An 8,698-nucleotide genomic window follows, 5' to 3' on the forward strand; every position below is an offset into this window, starting at 1 on the left:
GCGTTACAGCCGTATATATTATATAATATATATATATAATAAATATATATATTTATATAACGCCTGTTACATAGTGACTCACATAAGTTACAGAAGTAAAGGCTCGACTCCAAACCAGGTGTTTCAGGCAGGTGTTTTCTGTGGGAGAGAGTAACTCCCTTTGGTGTGGACTTTGTTTTGTTTTTTTTGCTTTGCAGACCTTTAACATGCACAAAAATGCTACACAACACAATAAATGAAAGGTAAAAACCCCAAAAGCATCATATGACCTCTTTAAAACGTCATGGTATCTACCTGCCTTGTCTATAAGACCAGACAACCTGCTTGTGTTTACCACTACGTTTCTAGCATGCACATATAGCACATAGTAACACCAAAAACAGGCCACAGCCTCACGCTAATGTGAACAAACCATGAATACAGCAGGAAATAGAGCCTTGAGTTGGTTCACATACTGTAAAGCACAGTAGTACTTATTATTCCAGTATAATTGATTTCAGCTTCTTCATTCATGCTCAGTATCAGGCATCGTCTGTTTGACTACCTGCTGACTAACAACATCCAATCATGTGGACCATCCAAGCTTTATAAACTGTCAGGTCTCACATCTTTGCTGCTTATGACTTCATTCAACACTGCTTGCTGCTGCACCACCCTCCACCGCCCCACCTGCTTCCACCACGATCTAATGTTTATGTATATTCACGCTTGATCTGATATCGCCGTGTTGGTGTTGTTCCTGGAACATCATAATTAACGTTGCTCCATGAACATCACTGCAACTGACCAAACACGTTTCGATAATGTCACAGCTTTGTGATTAGGAAATAAAGGCCAACAAAATTCACACAGGGAAGGAGTTATCCTTTGTAACACATGTTAAATGTTGAGAAATGGTATATTGTAACCCAAACTACGTGTACTATGGTACTAAACCAAGTACTTTTGCTGCTTCAACCGAACCAAACAGCAGCAGAAAACTGAAGAGAAACATAAAATGATGAGTCACCTTATTGTTAAAATAATAATATAATAATATCGCTCGAAATGCGGCCTTTGTCGCTTTCTCGAATTAGAAATGATGGCCTTGGGACAACATTAATTATGATGTTCTAGGAACAACATCAACACTCTGATATCAGATAGTATAATAACAGTCTCTGATCCACTAAATCCTTAAACCTCATCCTTTAGGTGATGTAGTTCACCTCTTTGAATCATTGTTACTGGCTGAATTATTGAGAGCTTCTTCAAAGTGGAGAGCCTCTTCTGCATGATGTAACTGTATGACCTCAGTCAAAAAAAAAAAAAAAACAGCATGCGAGGTGTGCTGGTCGAGTGTAGAAAATGATGTCCCTCCGGTGCTCTTCAGGGTGGAGAGTTTACTAGATCAGAATTGCTGAAGAAGTCTGACGCACTCAGAGGGGTGATATGTTAAAAAAACCTCATGACTAATAAAGGTTGTTGAATAGTAGTAGTAGTTTCTCGTGAGGAAGCGTGTGAGTAAGTTAGTTTAGGCATCCAAGAAACTACTCTTTGCTGCTTTTCCTTTGTCTATTGAAATATTGAGATGTTGTAAGATGTTCTGTATATATCCATTTATTTATTGCTCAATTTTATCTGCTAAACATGGACTGTCATGTGATTTTAACTGCCTTAATGTGACAAATTTCTACTAGTAGTGGTACTAGTAGTAGTTTTTGAAGTGTTTTGGGAAACGTAGGAGGCTCAAAGTTCTCGTGTTCTTGTCAGAATCAGTGTTTTCCCAAATCTCTGCAAAAATAGTTGGTGAATAAAATGCTACGGACGAAATATGAGAATAAGCTGACGAATGCCCCGGCAGTTTGCTCGTAAACTTTTGGTGATTTTTTTTTGTGAGCCCGACAAGAGACAGATTAAAAAAAGGATGGTGAAATTCAAAGCGGCAGAGGCTGAGATATCCTAACATTTAGTCTCTTGTATGGGTCGAGCTCCAAAAACACTAATGACTTCATAATTTTTCTAACTTTGGAAAGCTTCCCTCGAAAGCCACAGAAGACAATAAAGAACTGTATTCGCAGACTGAATAGCGCTCATTGTGATGAGTAAACTGAACTTAATGTGTAAAATTGGTGGACAGAACTTTAGTTTACAAAGTAGCTTCAGCTGGAAATACCAGCGAGAAAGCAAGACAGCTTCGGTCAACTTTGTACAGCTGGATAATGGCTTCAACTTTTAAAGCTTGTTGTCTCAGTGGAGAAACTGGCTTTCCATAAGTTGTTGGTCCAGTTGAACGGCACACGTCTGAACGCACTGGGCCTAAAGTTCAGCCCTGGCCGTCTTTGGTCCGGTCCCAGCCCACCGTGGCCTGCTCACAGCCAGTGAGGCCTGGTCTTTGAGGTGCAGCAGCAGACACCAGAGTCCCTCTACAGCCATCAGTCATCGCTCTCACTCTGAACTCTATCTGACCTTCCCCTCTGCTCTGGAAGACTAGTTGGCCGTGTGCACTCTGGCATCTCCATATTCACCTTAAAGAGACAGACCCTGCTTTTTTTCCTGAATGAACCCCAGCGGGAAAGTTCCTCTCTCAGCACCGATTGCTGAAAGAGTATCATAGCTGACCTAAAAGGCGTACGAGCAGGGCGAGAGGGAACAGAGTGGAAGTTGGAAAAGATGTGGAAGTCTTCATGTCTGGTGAATGGCCCTTTAATTCCCTCTCCTGACAGAAGGCAATGGCAGCCTGGAGGAGGGTCAGGACACCAGTTGGCATGAATAGACACATTTTTGTCTCGTCTCCAACTTTCTCTGCTCCGTGCCTCCACTGACTGTAACATCTCATTTTTTCCCCCCAAGCTGGAAGTCTCAACAGCCATTCTCTTGTCATTGGGAGGCGGGCCGGGCAGCTCTGTGTCTCTTCACTCGCAGATGAATAGAAAACATTGTGCCAAAAAGCTTCAGAATCACCAAGCTGTTTTCGATTGCATATAAAACACAGAATTTGAGAACATGTTTGAAAATGACAGGCTGATTGGCTGTGGTCATTTCAGGCTGTGTGGGCCTCATTTTTTCCTGTGTTTCATCAGTGGGTGCATTCATCCATTCAGGATAGATTGAAGCAGTAGCCTTTAATAAAGTCACTAGGCTTGAAAATATATGAATAAAATGACATCCACTGCCTTGGATGGATCAAATTGACTTATCCTGGTAATAGCCCAAGGATAATGTGTGCGTGTATGCGTGTGTGTGTGTGAGCGAGAGAGAGAGAGAGAGAGTGTCTGTGCAGAGAGCGGCGGGAAAAAAAAAGAGAAAAGAGCAGAAACAGAGATGGATATAGAGTTAAGACAAAGGCAGGAAAGACAAGAATATCAGGGAAATAAAACAAACTTGACCTAAGGGGACAGAATTCAATGAAAACCTGGAGCTGGACACATGACTTTGAATCTTATTTGTATTGGTGAAAGTGACCCATCACTGGCGCAAGCGTTATTAGGGATGCTGGGAAGGAGAAAAACAAAGCCATTAAAGGAGAGAGCAGAGGAAGAAGAGTGACAAACTTGATCCTAACAAAGTTAAAGGGTTATTCAACACAAAACATCAAAATTATGAGTCCAATTTCTCCAATTCTGCAGCAATTTGATCGCGCTGGGCCACTGAGGACTCCCAAATCCAATGATACACCAGAGGAGGCATAAAGAGTTGAACGCGGGGAGTAATGACGACAAAGAAAGTTTTATATTTCAGTCAATTACAAGAATAAAAACCACAGAAACTCATATCTTGACCCATCCTAATGCTTTCCATCCATTTCCCCCCTTTTTTTTTCTCGTCCGCGCTCGGCAGATGGGTGTCGGACCTCGATGTTGATGGAGTGGTCGTGAACCACAATAATGACAGTCAGAAGCGATGGCTGTACAAGGAGACACATGTCTGTTCTCTGCTCTTCAAACGTCCAGCTTAAACTCCTGCTATGTGTGAATAAAGAGGACAGGAAGTGGCAGTTTGGCAGCTCCAACCAGGAGTGTCACTCTCAATTGCGTCCCCTGCCAGCTCCAGACACATCGCGCGGCCGAAGAGGTCACGGGTCTGACTCCTGCTTTTCTCTCGCTCTCCCTCGCTTTCCTTCTCTCCCCTCTTTCGCATGTTTTACAGGACATTCCCTTTCAATGCCACCTACGCAATGCATAACAGTCAAGGAGAAGACAGAATGATGTACGGAAGACACGAGCCAGAGCGACGGCGGCACATTTTTTGAACGCTCCGATAAAACATGAGGCTTGTCTTGTCAGATTACCCTGACACCCTGTGTCAAAATCCCTGCCATGTCTCCGTGAAGCAGAGAAGCAGATGTCCTGAGTTTGCCTTCCTCCTCTGGACAGAGCTGTCAAGATTTGCTCGTGAAGGACACTGAAGACAGCGCAGATGGAAAGAATGAGTTGTCCGAGGGTTTAGCTTGTTTCTCTGTCAGGAATGAGTTTTGATGATGAGAATAGAGTAAGCTCTGTGTTGAAAATGGTGCTGGATTTTCTTTTACAGGATTTATTCATTTTAACAAATCCCAAAGCTGAGGACTGAATCTTAAGAGTACGAGACAAGTCTGCCAAATCAGCTTGTTTTGAGTAAAACACCTATAATATATCTTAATGGACCAGTGTGTAGGATTTAGCAATGGAATATAATATTTATAATTATGTTTTCATTATGTGAATAATCCCCTAAAACTAAGAATTGTTGTGTTTTTGTTATGTTAGAATGGACTCTTTAAATCTGGGAGCGGGTCCTCTGCCATGGAGTCAGCCATGTTTCTACAGTAGCCCAGAAAGGACAAAGCAAACACTGGCTCTAGAGAGGGCCTTTTCGCTTCTTGTGCATTTATAGCTACTGTAGTTTTTTGTACACGCTTTGAGGAGGAGGGCGAGGGCTATTCAGCTGGTTGCAACCTCACAGCTAGATGCCCCTAAATCTTACTCATGACGTTTGTTTATAGAAAAATCCCGAAATGTAATCCGTTACCCAAAAATCTTACAATTTAATTTCTGACACTAATATATGCCACTAAAAGGTGTGTGGTCAAGAATATCAATAAAGTATGATTTTACTTTTCTTAAGTACTTCCAATTCTTGTTACTTCATGCTGCAGAGGTAAATATTGTACGTTGTTCACAACTGTAGTAACTTGTAACTTTTCAGATTGAGATTTTCTATGTAAACATGCAGTCAGTTTATGAAATTTGATGCATTGTTACAGATTAAGGTAGTACAGAAAAATGTTGGAAATTTTACATTCTGCTCACAGTTACTCAGTTAATATTTCACTGATATATATTATGATATAACAATTTAAGTAAAGACCATTTTGCTTAATGAGTACTTACATTCATGCTGATGATACTTGCTGTGCTTTTACTTAAAGTTGTAATCCTGGTTGATGTTGACGACATCGGAAACAGTCTTGAAGAGCTACAAAACTAACGCTGGAATACATGTGTGGTTTCCTGGGAATCCCCTGTAACTGTGAAGGAAATTACAAATGACACTACAAATGGCGGACCACAACAATAAAGACCACATGGAGTGATAATTATGAATGTAAATATATATAGAAGGGCTATTTCTTAAAAAAAATCACGACCATGAACAGTCTAACAAACAGGGTTTACATGAATGAATATAACTTAAAGGGAATGCAGCAATCTTCCTCATAATAGTAATATTTTTAACAATGCAGTGTTGCTTCATCTACTTAAATAAAAGATCTCAATATTTCCTCCTCTACTGCTGTGAACAGTTGGCATGTGTACACCCACACTGGAAAAGTCACACTAATGGTTCCTCTGCTTCAAATGTCAGTTCCTACACTCGCTGCTGATAAAACAAAGCTCCACAGTTACAGCACCATATGTATTAAATTCGGGAACCTAGATTAAAAAATCCACTCATAAATGTCATTTGTTTCTAATAAGAAATGGTTCTCGATGATAATAAGCCCCTTGCCAAACAGAAGGAAAGTCAAATGGATTTTGATTCCACTCCAAATCATTCAGTAGCTTCCCACTAATGTAACTTGATCAGAGCACTCTCAAACTGGAGCTCTATGAAATGACAGCTGAGATTAATTTTGTCAGCCTTGTAATCGCGCCTTATTGATGTGTTTCCTGTGAAATGGCACATTGGAAAGAGCAGCTTCAGCCACGGGGCAACTGTGTTTCATATGGTAGTCGTGGATGGACATTTGATGCTGACCTCCTGATCGCACACCTTCGTACTGTCAGGCAGGCAGGCACGCACACACACGCGCAGGTAATGCTCTATTATGCTGATTTATTGAAGGTTAATTTAATCACTCTTGTAATACCTGACCAGAGGGTGTTCTTACCCGTGAAAAACCCAAGTAGCGGGAAAAAAAAGGAGAAAAACATGACAACAAATCAAAAAGTGATTTCATGAAGGTGGCACCAGAGACAGGCCAATCCATCAGAACGGCGGCAGAGTGTGGACGTGTTGCCACGCGTGGTGCCAGGCGAGGTGCCAGGCGGTCCAAGGCACATCCTCCATGCCAGCGCCCTGAGGCTGTGTGTCCTCGTCACAAGGACAGAGAGGTCGTTAGGACCAAACGCACTAAATCACACACCTCCTCCCACCCACTGTCATGGCCGACGAGGCAGGTTGATGCAGAAATACTGGGAGAGGCAGAGCGGCTACTGGTCGGATCTACTGGTCTGTTCCGAGCAATCATCACATCCTCTTATTCCAATTGATACAGTGATGTATGATGTTGTTATGACACTTCCCCTGCTTTTGAGAGCACCCCAATGTCAACAAGGCTTTACACGGAGTGAATGATTCCCCCTAAATGCATTTTAGAGTTTTGCACAAATACATTTTCAGAGCTAAGTAAACAATGCGGGCCATTATCTAGATGTATTGTTTATGCATTTTTTCACTCCGTGGCTGGGATGAGCAAGTGAGCGAGAGAGCGGTACAGAGAGGGACAAAGAAGCAGGGAGAAGAGAGAGAGAGAGAGCGACACAGCCTCCTTCTCCAAAAGACATCAGCTCTGTGAACAGCACGGGCAGATTTTCCATTCCGTCAGCATTTTCCTTTTTACGTGCCGAACAGATAGCTAAAGGTACCACTTAATGTGATGGGAGACAGGACTTAATGGATTGATACACAGGTTTTGACATGCTATTTGAGCATGTAGCTTGCTATAATTGGTCATGTCATTGTGCATTAAACTAACGATATATAGAGTAGTGCCCTGAGACGAGTGTCTTTAGCAAATCTGTCAGATATCACACCAAAATACCTCTGACAGCTATCTCAGACGGCAGCGGCACACTGCAACACAGCAGCATGAAAACCTGCACCCACTAGTGAAGGCACATTTGGAAATCAGACCATCTTAAACTCACCTCTCTGTCTCTTCCTCTGTGTGTCTCTGTCTCACGCAAAATCTCTGCACGCTTAAATCTTTTGTGCCCATCCAAAGAAATTATATTAACGTTGATTTTCTTTAATGTTGTGGAGAGTGAAGGCAGTATTTCTCGTCTGGCACCGATTGAAAACAGGCCAGTGACCTTTATATTAGCTGTCATAGATGCGTGTGACTCCTCCCATACATTAGAGACAGGGGGTCAGAGGTCCAAGGTGAAGCTAACTCAGCTCTACCCATGACTCCTTCGCTGCTGTCAGAAGACATCATGTCACCTTCACTACAAACACTTTCTTACATTGTCTTCCATCTTGGCACGCAAAGATTTAGGATGACTCGGAGCTTGTTTGTGGCCAACAACATGGTTGTTTATCAAATCGTGATGTCAAGCAGGGGACACTTAGAGGAACATTTGATTTGTCGTCCCTTTTTAATAGCTGTTAACCCATTTTATCCTCTTCAACCTGTTGATATTTTTAAGACTTTCTCTGATTAACGCGAAGTCATTAAAACGCACGACGGAGCCGGCTGCTATAAATCTTCCTGAAATCACAATCTACGTATTTTCAGGATCACGTGCTGTAGTTTTTGTGCGTGACACAGCTGCCCGCATCCGTTTGCACAACTGTGCAAGCACACGAAGACAGGAGCGATATACATCAACGCGCTCTAAAGACATCCACCACTATTTTGGCAGCCATTTTGTTTTCCTAAATGCATAGCCTCTCCTCCCTCAGCTGTCTGTCTGTCGGCGCTGTCAGCCACTCTTGTGTGATTGGTCTGATGGGCTTGATGCTCATCACTCTGTCAGGCTAGGCTCGCCTTTCATTAGTCTGGGCCCCTCCATCCGCCACACTCACACAAATCACATTGACATCCAAACTCCTCAGATCCACAGAGCAATTTAACTGATATTCATTAGAGGGATGACAAGAGCTGATGGGAGATCTGTGGAGTGGAGGAGTGGGGGGACTCATTCTCCTCCTATCCTATCCCTGTCCTGTCCGCCTCCTTTCTTCCCCCTTCACTGCTGACTTTGTTTTAGGAGCATTGAGGCGCATCGGCGTCTATAACTACCCAGCCCTCAAGGATATTCAAGACAAAAGAACAATGGATAACACATCTAATCTCCTCTTTATTATCACGGAAAAATACAATTGAGAGGAGTTTTGTGTCTTTCATGCTAAATAATTGGCTGCAGCAGATCTACAGCTTCTACAGTGCTCTCCTCTAGCAGCCACTATAATGCTCATCCAAGCAGAAGTCCAATCATTTAGCCCTCTCCCT

The sequence above is a fragment of the Pagrus pagrus genome (assembly GCF_965226575.1).
Source record: "Pagrus pagrus genome assembly, chromosome: 10".
Classification (NCBI taxonomy): Eukaryota; Metazoa; Chordata; class Actinopteri; order Spariformes; family Sparidae; genus Pagrus; species Pagrus pagrus.